Source organism: Panthera pardus, unplaced genomic scaffold (assembly GCF_024362965.1).
Source record: "Panthera pardus isolate Hobbes unplaced genomic scaffold, ASM2436296v1 HiC_scaffold_17, whole genome shotgun sequence".
NCBI lineage: Eukaryota > Metazoa > Chordata > Mammalia > Carnivora > Felidae > Panthera > Panthera pardus.
The window spans coordinates 146,571,030-146,592,298 of record NW_026526732.1 but is presented as its reverse complement, the minus strand read 5'-3'; the positions used below and the strand labels follow the sequence as shown (position 1 = coordinate 146,592,298).

General features: G+C 38.3%; 1 protein-coding gene across 1 annotated transcript in view; it reads left to right on the top strand.

Moving 5' to 3' along the window:
* The window catches only part of BLTP3A (bridge-like lipid transfer protein family member 3A), a 59,328-nt gene that overhangs the window by 1,033 nt on the left and 37,026 nt on the right, over positions 1-21,269 (top strand). The window lies entirely within an intron of this gene.

Here is a 21,269-nt window from a genome sequence, read left to right as displayed (position 1 = left end):
TCTCCCTCCTTTGCTTCTCTTCTCATTACACAGACTAAATGGATAAAGGTGATGAGAGTTGGGCATAAAGTTTCAACAACCTTCCCTTTAAGATGTGGAGGATTTTTGACAGCCTGTGAAATGAACTAACAAAGTCCACTTCTTTGCAGCCATTTATTAAGCAATGTTATGTCCCTCAGTAATTTGGGGGGGAGGAGGCTGGTGTCCGGCAAAACAGTTTCCAGTAACTGAGTAACTGCTGACTCCTGTGTTACCGTTGCAGGTTGTCAGAACCAGTATGTGCAAAAATTGGAAGCCTTTCACTTAGTTTTTGCTTCTTATTCCAAGGCAGGATTTGGGAATGCCTTAATACTTTTAACCAGCCTTTGTATCTCAAGGGGAGACGGATTCAACCCTTGTCCACACTGATCAGTGGTTTTCAGGAGGTGGGATTAGGGGGGTGTCGCTAGTCAACAGGGGGCACAGGGGCCTTGGACCAATGTACCTTTCCTGGTCTTTTCACTGGATTGATGAGTGGTATGGTGAGAAGCTTTTGCTGCCGCTGCATCCCCCTTTCTGGCTGATACTCTGGCTTATTTACTGTTCTTTGATTTTAGACTTTAGTAATTAGATTCAGATACATCTGTTAGTTAATCACCATGTTGTAAAAGTAAAAGCAGATTGGAGGCTGGGACTGGAAAGTGCCTTTGGACCCTTTACTCAGATTAGTTTTCTAATATATTATTTTTCAGGTAGCATTCATCTGGGGTGTTCCATGAGTTTGGTGGTTCTGTATAAAGATTTAAAAGTAGGACTAATGGGGGCGCCTGGCTGGCTCAATGGATAGAGGATCTGACTCTTGATCTCAGGGTCCTGAGTCACTTAAAAAAAAGGTAGGACTAGGGGCACTGGGTGGTTCAGTCTGTTGAGGGTCCTACTTTGGCTCAGGTCATGATCCTGTGGTTCATGAGTTCGAGCCTCGCATCAGGCTCTGTGCTGACAGCTCAGAGCCTGGAGCCTGCTTCAAATCCTGTGTCTCCCTCTCTTTCTGCCCCTCCCCCACTGGTGCGCGCACTCTCTCTCTCTCTCAAAAATAAACATTAAAAAGGTAGGACTAATGAATGTGAGTGGTACAGAAAATTTAACTAAAGGAAAACTATTCATTTAAATAAACATAGAATCAGAGAATTTTAGGATTTAGAGATGATCTCACCCAACATAGCCCCGTGTTTAAGAGCCCAGGCTCTTTCTGGTTTACTTTCTTCAACTGTAAAATGAAGACAATAATAGTATCTAACTCAAAGGGTTATTGTGAGGGTTACATGAATAAATATATGTAGACTTAGCACAGTGCCTAGCACATAGTAAGTGCTCAGTTAAACATGGGCTGTAGTTATTTTGGGGGCCATGACTTGGGTGACAGTTTGATATAAGCCATAGACTTCTCCAGAAAAATACACATATGCAAACAGGTAATCTTTATATAAATTCTGGCGGAGAGTTATTAACCCCCAAAGCACATGCCTGAATCTTTCAAGGGATCCTGGAACTAGGTGAATAACCCCTGACTAGTTAGTTTCACTCTCCTCATTTTATGGCCGAGGAAACTAAAGCCCAGAGAGGATAAGCAACTTGCCCAAGTTGCAATGGAAGGTAAAGTAATGGACTAGAATCCAGCTTAGTGCACACATATTCTGTGTACTCTCTATGAATATAAAGTTTTTAAAGAAAAAATTTAATACTATACACTGACCTATTCAGTGGATCCTTGGAGATGAACAAAGTATCTCTTTTAGATGAAGTAGGAGTAGGTATGACAGACATTGGGAGAAATTTCTGGCTTCCTCAGTGTTGTGCGGTTGATAGGGAAGAGGAAGAGAAGGTTATTTGGGTCTGCAATATCAGGGCTCCAGGAAAAGGTGGTAGGACATGGATCTATTTGAGGGACAGATCAGACTCCTTGGGCCTTTGGCCTAATCATGTATGACATTTGTGTCTTTGTATGGTCTCTACGATACCTGCAGAGGCTGGCCTGCCTGGAGGGAAGCCACAGCTTCTGTGGCTTGCCATATCTCATGGAGAAAGAGAAGAGAAGGTAGACTGAGTTACCTCAGTATGTTAAATAAATATTTGTAGGTGTTTAATAATTACTTGTGGATGATGACAGTGCCACTTGACCTGGAGGAGAGTGTCTTAACAGCAGGAAGGATATTTCAGTGACTCTCTCTCATGTTTAATTTTGGTCATGAAGTATAAGATATTAAAGTGTTTTGTTAGAATGCATCCTTCTTATCAGTAGAGTATTTTGGTAAACAAGATTTGAGAGAAGTGGTCATCAAGATGTTTTTGTTAAGTGCCAGCTCTAGGCCTGGCCCTGATCTGGTCACTGGGGATTCAGCAGGGAAGAAATGTAAATATCTTTTAAGGGCTTTAGCCTATGGTTTGGATGACTGCTGTGTAATACAAATAGTTTCAATATGCAGTATTCATTTAAATTGACCCAGGAGGAGACCTTTACTTAGAAACAAAAGTAATCATTAAAAAAAATCCAAAATTGATTTTTCACTAAATTAGATTATTTTTGTTTTAGCTCACCGTAGCTAATGTCCTTTTGTAAGAAATGTGATTGATTGTCAAGTAAGTCAAGGGACTGTGGCTCATGGAAAGAGCATGGGACTCTGGAGTCAGAGAAGCCTGATTCACCTTCCAGCTCTACCCTTTTGAATGGGTCAGCCTTTCTCAGCCTTAGTTTTCTTATCTGTAAAAGATGAGAATAATGAAGAATACTAAGTACCTAGCACATTGTTTTGAAGATTGGGGATAAAGTATTTATTACAGGGCCCAGCATATAAGTAGGGTTTAATAAAGAGTAGCTATTATAACATGACCAGAGAAGTTAGGAATACCTCCATAGTATGGGTGACAGCAACCCACTTGACTGGCTCTTTTAGAAACCTACCAGAAGTCTTAATTATTTACTCTAAATAGCTGCAAGAAATGTGACCCCGAGTGACAGAGAGACGGCTGATAGGCATGATAGATATTTTAAAAACAAGTATTAATGAAATCCATAGGCATACAAGATTTCAGAGTCCTCTTGGAGAATAAGAGACCCTACTGTGAGCTCAGCCCTCTTAGTTCGTGATCAGTGCCTCCCCTTGTTATTACTCATCATCCTGAGGAGATCATTGTGGCCAACCCCCAGTGGACAGTGGGGAGCTGCAGGCTCAGAGAAACCGACTGCTGGCCCAGGGTCTGTTTAGGTGAAGATTTATAGGAGTAGTTTTAACTTCCAGGTCATGCCCCTTTTTACTAAACTTTACTTATTATTGCTTTCATTTCCTAAATAATTATTTTGCTCATTTTCTTTTTTTTTTTTCTCATGTGCACAGAGCAAGTGGGAAAGGGGCAGAGGGTGAGTGACAGAATCTTAAGCAGGCTCCACACCCAGTGTGGAGCCCGATACATGGCTGAGACAAAAGTAATCACGATGAGTGGGACGCCTGGGTGGCTCAGTCGGTTAAGCCTCTGACTTCAGCTCAGGTCATGATCTCACAGTTCGTGAGATTGAGCCCCACGTCGGGCTCTGTGCTAACAGCTCAGAGCCTGGAGCCTGCTTCAGATTCTGTGTCTCCCTTTCTCTCTGCCCCTCCCCCACTCGTATTCTGTCTGTCTCTCTGTCTTTCAAAAATAAACATTAAAAAAAAAAATTAAAAAGTAATCATGACTGTGAGATCCTGACCTGAGCCCAAATCAGGAGTCAGACACTTAACCAACTGAGCCAGTCAGGTGCCCTGTGCATTTTCTAGTAATAGTCAAATCTTATATGTCTTTGTTTCCCTTCTTCATTTTCTTGTGTTGCTTCAGAATAAAACATTTTTTTTTTTTTTTACTTAGCAAATACTTAATGATAATAACCAACTGTATAAATAAGCACTTTACAAGTCTTATAATGATGTAATTCTCAAACTAACCCTATGTGGTAGTTATTAGGCCTATTTTATAGATGAAGAAATGAGGCACAGGGAGGTTAAGGAACTTGCCCAAAATCATAACTAGTAAGTGATGGAACTGAGATTCAAATGTAGGCGTTCTGATTCTCTTTACTGTTAGGCTACTATAAGCTTCCCATCTTCTGAATATTTCAAATTGAGTATACTCTTGTCATCAGCATCCATATGAAGAAACAATATTACCAGCACCTAAGAAGCCCCCTTGTGTCTTCTGTCATTATCTCTACCAAAGAGTAACCACTGTCCTGATTTCTAACAATATAGATTCTACCTGTTTTTGTATTTTATATAAATGGGATCATATAATATATATGCTTCTCTGTCTGGCTTCTTTAGCTCAATGTTATTTTGTGAGATTAATCAAATTGTAGACTCTGCATTTTCATTGCTGTGTGGCATTCTATTATGTGAATATACCTCAATTTATTGATATGTTTTACTATTGATGGACATTTGGTTAGCTTCCCAGTTTGGGCTATAATGAACAGTGCTGGTAGAAACATTCTAGTATATGTCTTTTGGTGAGCAAATGTACACATATCTATTGGGTATATGCATAAGAGTGGAATTTCTGGGTTGTGGGATATGCATATGATAAATTTTAATAGATGTTTTTAAACAGTTTTCCAAAGTGGCTGTACCAATTTCCATTTCCACTGGAAGTGTTTGAGAGTTCTGGATGGTCTGCATCTTTGCCAACACTTGGTATTTTTCGTCTTTTTCATTTTAGCCATTTTGGTGGATATGTTTTGAAAAAAATTTTTTTTTTTTACACTTCATTGTGGTAAACCAGATAGCTACTTTATATTTGCCTCTGTTTAGTTTTTAAATGCTGATCTATTTGTAAATTTTAGTCACAAGCAAATGTCAGAACATCGAAAACATAAGATCTTTTTGGAGAAATGTTCAAATTAGGCAGGTTAAATAAAAATAATTAGGGTAATTTATAACTACCACCCCATAAAATTTCTTACTTGGAATGGTGTCTTGTGTCTTAAAATGTAGCATTTAAAAGTAATAAAAATTTCAAAGCCATACGGTTGTATGTATCTGACACACAATAGCTTAATGTATGGTTCACAAATCATGAAATGACCTGCTTTGAAAAACTGATTGAGACGCACGTCAGTGTAGCAGAAAGAACCAGGACTTTGGATTCCAGAAGGTGGCCGCACATTTTGACTCTGCTGCTTATAAGCTGTGTGTTCAGCAAGTCTTTCAGCTTCTTGAAGCTCAGTTTCCTTATCTGTGAAATGGGAGACAGTGATGCACAGTGTGGTTTTGAGGATTAGAAGTAATTTATAAAAATGCCTGGTTCTGAAAAAGTATTCAATAAATAGTGACTATTACTATTTATCTAGAAGTTGAGCAATCTCAAGAGAGATTGCTATTAGTTTCTTTCTTTCTTTCTTTTCTTTCTTTCTTTTTTTTTTTTAAGTTTATTTATTTTGAGAGAGCATGCAAGTAGGACAGGGGCAGAGAGAGAGAAAGAGAGAATATCCCAGGCAGGCTCTACACTGTCAGTTCAGAGCCTAGCTCGGGGCTTGAATCCACAAACCATGAGATCTTGACCTGATCCGAAATCAAGAGTCAGATGCTTGACTGACTGAGCCCAACATCTTTAAGGTTGTGGCTAACATATCTAAGGGATTAGACATTTGGGGGGCACCTGGGTGGCTCAGTTGGTTAAACGTCCAGCTTCAGATGCTCTTTGTATCAGTGCTTAAGGAGAGGAGAGAACAGGGGCTATTCCTGTCTATCGCTTTTTGGTTGTTTTGTTTTGTTTTGTTTTGTTTTGTTTTGTTTTTTAATATCAAGGCATGCTACGAAGAAGAAACTTTGACCTCAGCATGGATGAAATAGCAGAAATATATACATGGAGTTGGGTCCAGTGAATTTACTTATACATAATCTAAGAACATAGCACAATCATATATTGTATTCTTAGAGTGAAAAAAATCAGAGGTCATTTAGATCTCACCTAATATAGAACCTGTTTGGATAATAAATCTGTAAGTATGGCTTTAATCATTGAAAGAAAAAAAAAGATTCTTTTCATCACAGCTCAATTCTCTACACACACTGGAGTGTGTCTTCCTTGATGGCAGGGATAGTGGTCCATTGTCTGCCTTGAAAACCAGAGAGTTTGAAGATGCTTTGAGTGGGTGCAGAAGATGTGTGGAATGGGAATGCATGGCTAGAATTCAGGGAACCTTAAACTTAGGGAGTAGGGATAGTGGTGGGGGGAGACAAAGGGTCAAGGAAATCCAGTATTGTTAAGAGACCTTTTATCATTGTGTGATGAGGCAAGTACTTGCTACTGATGTTGACTTAGTATCAGATACTGTAGAACATTTTCCAGTATTTATAAGCAGTAGAATCAATCAGTATCTATATAGTAAAGCAGAAAACAAGTATAAAATATTATAGGTTAGAATTTAGGTAAAGGGTATGTAGTTTGTACCTTCTTGCTACGAACATAAGGACTAGATGTATCATAAATATTTGTTGGATTGACATTGTTTTATTTGCCTACAGCAATGATCATTTTACATATATACTTAATCTGTATAGTCCATTGGTCATGTGTAGCTTGGATGTTAGCCCATTGTTTAAGAAAATTAGAACAGTGGTGCATCTAGGTGGCTCAGTCAGTTAAGTATTTGACTCTTGGTTTTGGCTCAGGTCATGATCTCACAGTTTGTGAGTTTGAGCCCTTCATTGAGCTCCGTGCTGTCAGTGTGGAGCCTGCTTGGGATTCTCTCTCTATTCTTCTCTCTCTGGCCCTCCCTGCTTGTGCACTCCGTCTCTTCTTTATAGTTAAATAAATAAATAAACTTTAAAAAAAGAGGGGTGCCTGGGTGGCTCAGTCAGTTAAGCGTCCGACTTTGGCTCAGGTCATGATCTCGCGGTTCATGGTTCGAGCCCCACATTGGGCTCTGTGCTGACAGCTCTGAGCCTGGAGCCTGCTTTGGATTCTGTGTCTCCCTCTCTCTCTGCCCCCCCTCCCCCACTCATGCTCTGTCTTCCTCTCAAAAATAAATGAACATTAAAAAAATTAAAAAAAAATTGGAACATTGATGGTGAGAGGTTAGTATATGTAAGTCTCTGACTTACGGAATGATATATTCTCAAATTTTATTTCTAAGTTTGGAATTGGGAGTGTGTAGTTTAGTAGAAATATTGTATTGAGTGTTGAATAGGTTCTCAGGTTAGCCCACAAAACCCATAGTGGGTTAACTACATATAAACTCAGTAGATGGGAGTTTTGGTTGTTAAGGAACCATTTGAAGGAGGAGTGGAGATGAAATAGAAGAAAAAAGTTTTTTCTCTCCCAATCCTTGGAGTAAAATCTTTTGGGTCATTGAGATCGCAGCAAGGACTTTTTATGGTTGTGATTTAGGAGTGTGACCAGCATTTAGCGGGCTAGAGATGCTGAGATCATGCAGAATTATGTCACACAAAGAAGCATTGTCCTTTGTCCTTTTGAATTTTGAGTATTTGTTAGACGTTTACATAGGTGAGTTGCCCGTTTATATAAACATAGAGTCTAACTCTGTTGTAATAAACACAAAATATTGTACAACTTTAAACTACAGTGAATGTTCTAGATTGCACCTACCATGGGGGGAGATTTTTTTTTTTTTTTATGTTTATTCACTTTTGAGAGAAAAAGAGAGACACAGCATGAGCTGGGGAGGGGCAGAGAGAGAGGGAGACACAGAGTCCGAAGCAGGCTCCAGGCTCCAAGCTGTCAGCACAGAGCCTGATGCAGGACTCCAACTCACGAACCGTGAGATCATGACCTGAGCCAAAGTCAGATGCTTAACAGACTGAGCCACCCAGGTACTCCGGGAAGATTGTTTCAAACTTTACCAAGTGTTTGTCATTATTTTAGAAAATGTTGTCACTCTTGGCAGTGCCACTCATGGAATTGAGTCTGTCAGGGTTGAGAATCGCTAACTTAGACTAAATTCTGAAACAGCTGAAGTTTGCTCTTGATACGCTCTCTCTTCTCTTGATGTCTCTTTCCCACCTCCTCATGCACCCCATTGCTCTAATTCTGCCCTCAGCCCTCCACTACCATACCGCCCTCCCAAGCCTGCATGCCTTCCTCCTCTCACTTTTGCACCAAAATTCCCAGTTCTTTAGGATATGTGATTTCAGCTAAGTCAGGGGTGAATGTAGAGAACATATTTTGGAGAAGGAATGCTACTCTAATTAGACCAATTCTAATGCAGAAAATGTCCCACAGGGTCAGCTTCCCTAAGTTCCTCTTATTTTCATAGCTTTTGAATCCACAAATACTCTTAAAAGTTCCCAATTTGTTTTTTATTTTCCAAAAATGGTTTCCATGGCAGTGGGGGAGGAGCAGGGGTCTGGGCAGCTGTTTGTGGTATGTGTGTGTCTTTGGAGAGTTGGAGAGTTCTAAAATCTAGAAAATCCAGAAAAGGATAGGCTAAGTTCATTGAAGCTGAGTGCCTCCAGCTCTCTGGTCTAGTGCTTTCCCGGGCAGAGCTGAAAACATGCATTTCTCTTTTCTTAGATAAATCTGTTTTCCTTTTCTTCTCCTCTTTCCTTCTTTCTCTCTCTCTCTGAAATCTGTGTGTTTTTTAAATTCATGTTAAAGAAAGGGCTGCAGTTCAGGAATACAGTTTATTTGAGACAATGTCTTAACAGAGGTTGATTTCTCTCATTGAGAAAATGTCTTAACAGAGGCAATGTATTTTTCCTGAACCTCAGCAGAGTCCTTCCTCTCTCCCTTCCTTTCAGATGGAGCTGACTTGTGGCTCCTTAGTCCTCTGAGCCCGTAAACCTCTGAGAGGTTCTTCAGTTTCTTTGAGGAAGATTTGCTGCAAGATAGTTGGATGGTCAGGTGCAGGTGGCGGTTCACTCTTTCTCAGATACGGAGCTAGCCTTCACCTCAGCTAATCCCAGGCCCCGGGCTGCCTTTGAGGACTCTGTTTCTGAGACCATTTATCCATTAATTCTATCAGGAAACTTGTATTGACCACCTGAATTGTGTGCCAAGCGCCAGCAACTCCAAAAACTTGAGACAGGCATCCCTTTCAAGGACTCAACTGCATCCAGTGAAAAACAGGCCTGTAAACAATAAGCTCAGCAAGGCATTAAGAAGTTATCTGTGGAGCCTGAGGGGCACAGATAGTCAGGGGCAGAGAGGTGATGCCAGGCAGAGGGAGCTGCATGAGCAATGGTACTGAACTGAGAAACAGTAGGGTGCCTTTAAGAGACTGCATATGGTTCTGTGTCCCTGGAATGTAGGGTTTGAGGGTGGAACATAGATAGAGTTGATACTGGGAAGATAGAGGCTAGATCATAGATGTCTGTATACTACACCAACACATCTAGGTAGGGCTCAGCTTATTCTCTATTGCCATTGATCCAGGTCTGAGGCAACAAACTTCTCCAGACCTTTACACCTCTGTTGACTTTGTTAAAAGTCAGAGAGATGGCATAGTGTAGTTGAGGCTGCAGGTTCTTGAGCCATACTGCTTGATTTTGAATCCTAGCTTGCTGTGATCTTGGGCAAGTTACTTAACCTTTCTATACTTGTTCTCTCTTCTGTCAAATGGAGATAATCGTTGTCCTTTATATCATGGGGTCATTGACAGAAATCAATTAATTAAAACAGAGTGCTTATTAGGACAGTGCCTGGAAGAAAGTAAGCAATTATTAAATGTTAGCTATTATTTTAAAAATAATTTTTATTCTCAGAGAAATATCCTTCTTTTTCATTTTTCCTGATATATATATTTTTATTCTAAAGGCTTCTAGACAGAGCTTATATTTAAATTTTTAAAAAATTTTTAAGTAGGCTTCAGGCCCAGTACAGGGCTTGAACTTAAAACTGTGAGATTATGACCGTGAGATCAACACCTGAGCTGAGATTAAGAGTCAGTCACTTGGGGCACCTGGGTGGCTCAGTTGATTAAGTATCTGACACTTGGTTTCAGCTTCAGGTCATCATCTCATGGTTCGTGAGTTGGAACCCCTCGCTGGGCTCCACCCTGACAATGAGGAGCCTGCTTGGGATTCTGTCTCTCCCTCTCTCTCTGCCCCTCTCCCACTCCCTCTCTCTCTTTCTCTCTCTCTCTCTCTCTCAATAAATAAATCATCTTAAAATTAAAAAGGAAAAAGTCACTTAACTGAGCCACCCAGGTGCCCCTTTTAGACACAGCTTTTAGAATATACTTATTTTTCTCTCTCTCCTTTTAAAAAACCTTGTACTTTCTACTTGTCTCTAATGGGAAGGGTGTGCCTTCTACCTTAACTTCACAGATAAGTTTATTTCCGTGTTTACATATGACACTCTTAAACCTGGTTTAACATATCCAGTTAATCAGAGTATTATAGTTGGCTTACAGTGTGTGATAGAATGTGGTTGGATTGTTGGATATACCCTTTAGTTCATTCCATCTCTTTGGCAATTATCATTTATTTGCTTTGTATTATAATCAATAAAAATTAATTGAGCATTCTTGTCCTAGACTTTGTGCCAGACACAGATGGAAATGACACAATGTTAGCTTTAGAGGAACACACAGTCCTTAGGGTTAGAGACCTTTGTTTTTGTTGTTGTTTTAAATTTTTTTTAATGTTTATTTTTGAGAGAGAGAGAGAGAAAAAAAAATGTGAATGGGGGAGGGGCAAAGAGAGGGAGACAGAATCTGAAGCTGGCTCTGTACTGTCAGCACAAAGCTTGATGTGGGGCTCGAACCCATGAACCATGAGACCATGACCTGAGCTGAAGTCAGACACTCAACCCCACTGAACCACGCAGGTGCCTGCCCTAAGACATTTTTTTTTTTTTAATGTTTTGTTTTTGAGAGAGAGAGAAAGCACCAGTGGGGAGGGGCAGAGAGAGAGAGAGAGAGAGAGACAGAATCCCGGGCAGGGTGCAGTAGTGAATAACCAACAATATCTGTTAGTAGAATAGGCCTCTTCTGAGCATTAGCAATGGGCAGTTTCACTTTGGCCAATCCAAGAGCCTGTGTGTAAGTCTTAAAATTAGAAATATAATATTCAGATTTCATTAATTCTAAGACTTGGGACATGAGGTGCAATATCTTCAAGACTGGTATGGGGAAAGAATCTGGGACCTAATCACTATGGGAACTGAATGGTTAAAGAATTGAGAGGGAAGAGAGCAGCTATTTCTGAGTTACAGTTGATGAGGAGCCCCCACTATTTTAGTTCTAATTCTAGAATGACCAATAAAAGGTTATGTAGAAAAGACATTGGCTAAGAAATTGCAGCCATAATTCCAGGTGGTACTCAAATACATTAACAGTAAGATGAGGAGGAGTCCATATGTAACATGCCTTACATGCCTGGATCCTTGCTAGTGGGCCACATTGCAAGTATTCAGTTCTAGAAGAAGACTGGTTTGGGTCACCTGCTGGCTCAGTCAGTAGAGTATGCAACTCTTGATCTCGGGGTTGTGAGTTCGAGCCTCAAGTTGGGTGTAGAGATTACTTTAAAAAAATAAAACCTTTAAACAATAAGAAGAAGATGAAGAAGGCTGGCTCAAACCAGACAGGGTATTAGGGCTTCAGCTAAATAGGCTAGGTTTTAGCAAGGCTTCCAGCTTAGGGAAGGGAATTAGAATGTTCATCAGGGCAACTGTTGAGCATTAAGGAAAGAGAACTCTCCAGAATCTCCAGAATATTAACTGGTCTAGTATTGGGATGGGAAGGTAGGGTAAATGGGAGGGCTTCAGTTCATTGACTACATAGCTACCATGGATGTTCAGAATTTTGTATAATTGGTTACAATTATTGAGAGTGTAAATCAATATCATGTCTATGGGGGGAAATTTGTCAGTATCTGTCAAAATGTAAAATGTATAATTCCACTTTTATGAATTCATCCTATAGAAGGAATCAAACAAGTGAGAAAAACCTATAAGGCTATTTAATGAGAGTAATGTAAAAGAGTAATCAATAGGGATTTATTAAATAAATTATAATGTTCCATACAGAAGTGTTGCTTGTGGGTAGTCTCCAATTGTTAAAAAGAAATTTGACAGTTTAAAATGCCTAAGATATATTGTTCATTGAAAATAAAAGCAAGTTTTAGAAGAGTATATATGGGATAATTCTATTTTATACATCTATCTATCTTACAGTCATAATTCCAGGTGGTACTCAAATATGTTAACAGTCAATTAGATGAGGAGTCCATATGTAACATGCCTGGATCCTTGCTAGTGGGCCAGATTGCAAGTATTCAGTCCTAGAAGACTGACTTGGGTCACCTGGTGAGCTCAGTCAGTGTGTGTGTGTGTGTGTATTAGAAACTTATTTTTTCCTTTTATACCTTTTCCTTTTTTCTTTATATTTTTTATATTTCAATTTTTTATGATAAGCAATCACTAAGAGGATGATTTATCTATTACCATTTATCACACTGTTTTGAGAGGGCACATTTGTGCACATCTGGTCATATGTGTTTTTGGTAACTCAAATCATGGTTGCCTTTTGGGGAGGATGTAATACCAATGAGATCTAGTATAAAAGGTTTCTTCTAATGCTATAACAGTATCTTATGTTGACTTAGCTTTTTCTCAGATAACAATTATGAACTCTGGACAGTATATTAAAAAAAAACCACACAACTATTTAAACACATTGGAAAGTGACCAAATCAGGCAGAAATTGACAGAAAATTTGAAAGATGGGAACTGTACTGGGTAGGTTTCTCATAAATCTTTTTTGCCTGAGGATACTCCCCAGTTTGCATGGTGGGCGGTGGCTAGAACTCAAGCAAAAATCTACGGTTTTACTAGCTTGGGGAGTCAGAGAATAGAGTTCAGGACTATAAGAGGGGCTGGGAAATGAGGGGAGAAATCTCAGAAAGGAGGGAGCAACAGAAGAGGGAGCCCTACAGTCTGCTTTTAAATTCTGTCCAAATCCTTGACATGCATGGGGAAAGGTTTCATGAAGCCTAGGAAAGGCAATAGTTAGCTGAAAGAATTGAGCTGAGATTTAGCTGCTGCCTCTTATGGGGGTGACAGAGTTTGGAGTATGAATCTAGACAAGTGAATTTCCCACTAGAACAAAATTCACTCTTCAGAGGAAGATTGACAGGATTTAGAATCTCAATAATGTTCAGTATACAATAATAAATGACTAGATGTGCAATGAAGGAAAATGTGACTCGTTGAGAATAGCAGTCAATAGAAATTGACCCCAAGATGACTCAGATGTTGAAATTATCAGACAAGGACATTAAACAAACTTGGTAATAATAAGTGAACAGATGGAGAATCTCAGCAGAGAAGTGGGAACTATAAAAAGAACCAAATGTAAAATCTAGAACTTAAAAGTACAATACCTGAAATGAAAAATTAATTGGATATGCTTAACAGCAAATTGGAGGTGGCTAAAGAAAGGGTCGGTGAACTTGAAAATAGACAGGAATTATCCACTCTGAAGAAAAGAGAAAAAAGATTGAAAAACAAAAACAGCCTCAGGGACTGTGAGACAATATTAATATGTTTGTATTTGGAGTCCTAGAAGGCAAGGAGAGAGAAGACATGTGGCAGATTGTATTTTCCGAAGATGGCTGCAACAATATCTACCATCATACGTGTTCTTTTCTTGGCCAATAGAATCGGGTTGGAAGTGACATCCAAGCTACACAGAGTAACCACGTGTAGGTGCTTCAGTTAACAGTCCTTGCTGAGCTGGTCTTTGAGACATTCCAGTCCAGGAGCCAACCATGTGAGTGAAGAAGCCACTCACTTCTAGGTGATCCCAGCTCCCAGCCATTCATGGCATCCCAGATGAAACCCCAGAATTGTTGAATCAGAGTAAAGCTTTCCCAGTTATCCCTTGAATGAATTTCTGATGCATAAATCTGTGAGCTTAATAAGATGCTTACTGTTTTATGGCACTAGGTTTGGAGTCGTTTATGCTGCAGTAGATAATTAAAACAAGACAAAAATATTTGCAGAAATAATAGCTGACAGGTAAACAAAAGACAACCCAATTTAAAAACAAGCGAAGGATCTGTATAGACATTTCTTTAAGGAAGATGCATAAATGGCCACAAACACATGAGATGCTCAACATTATCAGCCATCAAGGAAATGCAGATCAAAATCACAATGGCTACAAGGATGACCGTAATTAAAAAGCTAATTACAGTGTTGGTGAAAATGTGGAGAAATAATAAATGTTGGTGAGGATGTGGAACAATAAGAACTCTCAAACACTGCTGGTAGGACTGTAAAATGGTGCAGCCACTTTGGAAAACGGTCTGGCACCTCCTCAAGAAGTATCAGAGTTAACCATTTTACACAGCAATTCCACTCCTACTTGTATACCCAACAAATAAAAGCGTATGTCCACATAAAAACGTGTACTTGCATGTTCATAGTGGTATTATTCACAATGTCTCAAAAGGGGAAACAACCCAAATGTCCCATCAACTGATGAATGATAAATGATGATAAACAATAATGATAAAACATTATATAGATGGTGTATCTGTATAATGGAATATTTTTGACCATAAAGAGGAAAGAAGTGCTGATTCCTGTTACAACATGGATGAACTTTGAAAATATGCTAAGTGAAAGAAGCTAGTCACAAGAGACCACATATTGTGTAATTCCATTTATGTTAAATGTCCAGAATAGGCAAATCTATAGAGACAAAATATATAATGTTTACCAGGTTAGGGGGAATAAGGAGAGTGGAGATGATAGCTGAAGGGTACAGGTGTTTTTGGAAGAGGGTAATGAAAATGTTCTAAAATGGATTAAGCTTATGATTGCACAACTCTGTGAGTATACTAAAAACCATTCAATTAATTTTTTTTAATGTTTATTTCTGAAAGAGAGAGCAGGGAAAGGACAGACAGAGGGAGACACAGAATCTGAAGCAGGCTGCAGGCTCCAAGCTGTCAGCACAGAGCCCGACGTGGGGCTCAAACGCATGAGTCATGAGATCATGACCTGAGCCGAAGTCAGACGTTTAACCAACTGAGCCACCCAGGCGCCCCCAGTCAATTGTACATTTTAAATGAATGTGTCTATGGTATGTGAATTCTATTTCAATAGAGCTGTTATTAAAAAAGAAATAGTGGCTAAAAGTTTCAAGTTTGGTGAAAAACAGATTTATAAAATCCAAGAATCTCAGTCAATCCTAAGTAGGATAGATATAAAGAAAATCACTCCAGGCACATCACGGTCATGTTGCTGAAAATTAAAGATAAAGAGAAAATGAGAGCAGCCAGAGGAAAATGACTTCTCACATAAAGGAGAACAATGATAGAAATTAATGGCTGACGTCCCATCAATAACAGCAGTGGCAAGAATACAATGGACTGATATCTTTAAATGCTGAAAGAAGTTCTCAACCTAAAATTACATATCCAGCTTAAATGTTTTTTAAAAGTGGAAAGTAAAGGCATTTTTAGACCAAGGAAAACAGAATCCTAGCAGTACTATAAGAGATACTGAAGAAAGTTCTTCAGGTTGAAGAGAAATGATACCAGATGGAAATTTGGATCTATAAGAAAGAGTGAAGAACACTGCAAATGTAGATGTTCAAGACTATTTCTGTAATAGACAAGACTGTCTTATGGGTCTGTACCATATGTATGGTAGTCCTCCCTTATCCACAGTTTTGCTTTCCATGGTTTCAGTTACCTGTGGTCAACTGCAGTCCATAGCAGATGATCCTCCTTCTGACATATCATCAGAAGGTCAGTAGTAAGCTGATGCTGTGTCTTAGTACCTACATCAGTCACCTCACTTCAACTCATCAGGTAGGCATTTTATCATTTTATATCAACACAAGAAGAAGAAGGGTGAGTACAGTAAAATGAGCTATTTTGAGAGAAACCACATACACATAATTTTTATTGCAGTATATTATAATTGTTCTATTTTATTATTATTGTTAATCTCTTACTTGCCTAATTTATAAACTTTGTCATAATTATGTTTTAATAGAAAAAAAAGGTAGTATATATAGGTTTCAGTACTGTCTGCAATTTCAGGTATTGACTGGGGATATATCCCTCGTGGATAAAGGGGGACTGTTGTATATGTAATATATATGACAACTATGGTCCACAAGGTGAAGGACAGTAAATGAACTATTTTGTTGCAAAAGTTCTTAAATTTTTACTTAAAGTAGTATAATATTAACTGTAAGTAGATTGTGATAAGTTTACATTGTGTGTCCCTAGAGTAGTCACACATAGGTAAGGAGGTTTAGCTAAAAATCCCATAAAATTACAATGAAATACTAAAGATAACTAGGTTAACCTAAAAAGAAGGCAGGGAAGGAGGAATAGAGGAACAAAAACCAGATGAAACAAATTGAATGCTAAACCAAAATCAACCAATATCGATAATTACATTAAGTGTAAATGGATTGACCACTCCAAATTAACAGTACAGGTTGTCAGACTGGATAAAAAAGGGATAGACACAAATAGATTGAAAGTTAGAGGATGAAAAAAGGTACACCGTGTGAACAGTAAGCACAAGAATGCTGGAGTGGCTATATTATCATCAGACAAAATAGACTTCAAGACAAAGATTACTACTAGAGATAAGAGGGGTGCCTGGGTAGCTCAGTCGGTTGAGTGTCCAGCTCTTGATTTTGGCACAGGTCATGATCCCAGGGTCATGGAATCGAGCCCTGTATTGGGCTCACGCTGAATGTGGAGTCTGCTTAAGATCTTTATCTCTCCCTGCCCCCTCCCCCTTCCCTTCTTGCCCTTCCCCTGCTCAATCTCTCTCTCTCAAATAAAAAAAAAATTACAGAGGTAAACATTTCATAGTAAAAGGATAATTTCATCAGAAAGACACAATCATTTCATCAGAAAAACTGGCTCAGTTAAGTGTCAACTCTTGATTTCAGCTTAGGTCATGATCTCACAGTTCGTGAGATTGAGCCCTGTGTTGGCTTGGAGCCTGCTTGGGATTCACTCTCTCCTTCTCTCTCTGCCCCTCCTCTTCTCTCTCTGTCTCTCTCTCTCTGTCAAAATAAATAAACTCAAAAAAAAAAAAAAAAGACACAATCATTAATGTATATGAACCTAATAAAATAGCTTCAATACACATGAAGCAAAACCAAAGCTGAAAAAGGCAAATCCACAATTATAGTTGGATTCAAAAAAATTTTTTTTTTAAATCTTTATTCATTTTTGAGAGAGAGACAGAGTGTGAGCAGGGGAGGAGCAGAGAGAGAGGGAGACACAGAATCCCAAGCAGGCTCCAGGCTCTGAGCTGGCAGCACAGAGTCCGATGCGGAGCTTGAACCCACAAACCGTGAGATTATGACCTGAGCTGAAGTCGGACGCTCAACTGACTGAGCCACCCAGGTGCCCCAACAATTATAGTTGGATGTTTTTAATACTCCTCCCTCAGTAGTTGATAGAACAACTTGAAAAATATCAATATAGATATAGAAGATCTGAATAATGTTATGCATTGCCTTGCCTAATTGACATTTATAGAACACTATACATAACACAACTGGAGAACAACAATATTCTTTTCAGGTGCACAGGAAATGTTTACCAAAATAGACCATACATTAAACTATAAAATATGTCTCAACAAATTTCAAAATATTGAAAACTTACATAGTATATTCTCTAACTACAATGGCATTAAGTTAAAAATCAATAAAAAATAAGATCACTAGAAAAGTCCTGCAAATTTGGAATATTTAAAATACATTTCTAAATAACTCATGGTGAAAGAAATCATTTTGTAAAACAGATTAGAAAATGTTAGCTAGTTGGCAATGAAATTCAACATATCAAAACTTGTGGGATATAGCAAATAAAGTGAATACTAGGAAACATATAGGTTTAAATGCTTATATTAGAGAAAAGTTTAAAAATCAGTGAATGAGGTTTCCAACTTAAGATGCTAGAAAATGATGAACGTAATAAACCCAAGTAAGTAGAATAAAGGAAAAACAGTAGAAATCACTGACATTGAATATAGGACAAAATAGAGAAAATTAATAAAGACAAAAGTTTTTTTTTTTTTTTTAAAGATCATTAAAATTAACTGTTAGTGAAACTGACCAAGAAAAAGAAGTCATGAATACTATCAGGGATGAAAGAGGGGATATAGATCTTACAGGTGTTAAAAGGTATTAAGGGATTATTAATATCTGTTGTCAAAAAACTCAACAACTTAGATGAAGTGCACGTAATTATTTGAAAAACGTAACTTAGCAGAATTGACTATGAAGTAGAGTATCTGAGTAGCCCAATGTCTACTAACGAAATTGCATTTGTTATCAAAACTTTATTTTACAAAGAAAACTCCAGGTCCAGATGGTTTTATTGATGATTTGTGTTGAACACTTAAGTAAGAAATAGAACCCATTTAACACAAATTATTTTGGGAAATAGAGAAGGAAAACACTTCCCATCTTGTTTAATATGTCTATCATAATCTTGGTAACAGAAAACTGACAAAGATGTTGCAGACTATGTGAATGTCTTTGTAGAACTCTTTCGGCCTCTTAAAAAAAAAGTTATTAGAACTAGTAAGTTCTAATAACTAGAAAGTTATTAGAACTAGTTATTAGAACTATACTAGCAAGCATAGGACTAGCAAGTATTAGAACTTGCTAGCAAGTATTAGAACTTGCTAGCAAGTATTAGTACTAGCTAGTATTAATACTAGCAAGTATTAGAACTATACTAGCAATGTATAGGAACAATATATAAATACCAGTTTTCACAGAGATTGGAAATGAAGAAGTAAAGCTGTCTCTATTCCACAGATATAATTGTTTACATAGAAAATCCTAAAGAACCTACAAAACAACCATTAGAGCGAATAATTGAATTTAGTAAGGTTGTAGGATATAAAGTCAAATACAGTGACACCTGGCTGGCTCAGTTGGTGGAGTGTGGGACTCTTGATCTCAGAGTAAGCTTGAGCTCCATGTTGGGTGTAGAGACTACTTAAAAAAATCTTTTAAAAAAACCAAAATCAATATGAAAAAACACTTTTACTTCTGTCTTCTAGCAGCAAACAACTAGAAAAATTTTTAAAGTTTCCTTTATAATTCAAAAATATAAAATACACACATAAATTGAAAAAAAGGTGTATACCTGAAAACTAGAAAATGTTGCCTGGAGAAGTTAAAGACCACCCAAATAAATATGCCATCCCTTGGTTATATACCGTCTTCAAGGATACACTGACTCATCTTTGCTAATATGTCAGATCTCCCCCAGTTGAGCTATGCAGTCCCAATCAGAATTTCAACAGGTGTTTTTTTCCTCCATCCTACAGAAATTGGCAGGCTGACTTAAAAATTTGTATGGAAGTGTAAAAGACCTAGAATGACTAAAATAATCTTGGGGGGAAAAAGCAAAATGAGATTTATACTACTTTTAAGACTTAAAATGAACCTACCATAATATGGCCAGTGTGGTATTGGCATAAGGATAAGTAGACCAGTGGAACAAAATAGAAAGTTCAGAAATAAGCTACTGTAGGGGCACCTGGGTGGCTCAGTTGGTTAAGCATCTGACTTTTGAGCTTGGCTCAGGTTATGATCTCATGGTTTGTGAGTTTGAGCCCCATGTTGGGCTCTGCGCTGAGAGCATGGAGCCTGCTTGGGATTCTCTTTCTTTCCCTCTCTCTCTCTCTCTGTGCCTCTCCCCTCCCCCACCCCCTCAAAATAAATTAAAAAAAAAAAGCTGTATATAAATTGCACCTTAAATAACACAAAAACAATTTAAAAAACCCAATATTGGAAACAAAAATCCAGAAGGAGAGAGAATTTTCTTCTAAGAAAAGCATATATCCATTCATGTAGCAGTTTTGGGAGTAAAACCTATTAGGACAAACCTCTAAGATTGAATGGTATATTCTATCACATGGTCCAGAGTAGACTAATGTTAACTACTTCAATGATTGAGATATTTTGTTTAGATGATTTGGGGGTCCACAGCTTGATGTGTTATATTTTTGCTGAAAGTCATGCCTGTGGTGTGGCTGAGCAGTGAAAATACTTTGGTATGGATTTGCTTAGGAAGCTTAGAAACCAAGGCCTGGGCTGTGATCACCTTAGTGGAAAAAAATAGTGAAGGAAGCAAAGCATATTTACAGGCATATTTGCTTTTGTGGGGTTTCGATTTCTTTGGGACCTGAAGCAGACTGATTATTGCAACTTATTGACTGTATTATCAGCAATAAAAGTACTGAATTACAGGGTACAGGGTAGTGGGAGAGTTGACCGAATGCTGAGTTAAGTCTCATTTCTGCCATTTACTTAGTCCCAGGTTAACCACTGGCTAGCTATGACTCTTGGGAAAGTCATTTAACTTTCTGGCCATTTGCAAATTATAGATTTGGTCTGAATTATTATTTAAGATGCCTTCTACTCTGAAATTCTGTGAATCTAAAAATCTAAGAATTCTCACTTCTAACATTGTGGTACATTTTCACAAAGATATCTGAGAATGTTTCTCTGTTGTCTCTTTGGCAGATTGCAATCCTCTGGCAGAAATGAAACCTGATCAAGATCTTTTCCAACTTGATTTCATCTTAGCTTCTATGCTCTGTAACAGTAACAGATGGCCAGAAAATGTTTCCCCACATACTTAAAGTGGAATAGCAGGCTTCCATTAGCCTTTTCAGCAACCCTGGAATCAGAGATATCATCCTCAGTTAGGAACACAGATACTGAATAAAGTGGTTTCAGATCAGATTCAGATCTGGTTTCCTTGTTTGAGCAAACCTCCACAATCCTCCTCCACAACCGTCCTCGTGGATTACCATTTTACCTATTCTTTGTTATTACTGTAAAATGCGGTCAAAATCAGTTGAGGAATTCTTACTGCCTTTTTTGAGAAGCTAATAAGGTGATACCCACTTTTTGTTGAATCATAAAAGTAAATTGACAAATTTATTATTACTCTTAGGGGAGAACAGCCATTGGTGGTCCAGCAGACCTGCATGTAATCTCTGTAGAGAGATTCTCCACTCTGATAACCAAAATTATATAATAAAAGGAAGTTTATCCTCTCACTTGCTTATTCTTCTGTACCCTACCTGGAAATATGAGCGATCACTTTTCCTCTGGGGCCTCATCTAGGAAGACAGGTTCTTCTGGGTTTTGTGCTTTTCCCGTTGTTCCTCTGTGTTGGTGCTGTTGATGAGGGCAGTATGCCAAGAGTCTGATGACCAGTCCTCACTAAGATTAGTCTCTAGTCCTGGCTGCCTGATGTTCATACACTTGTAGTCATTTC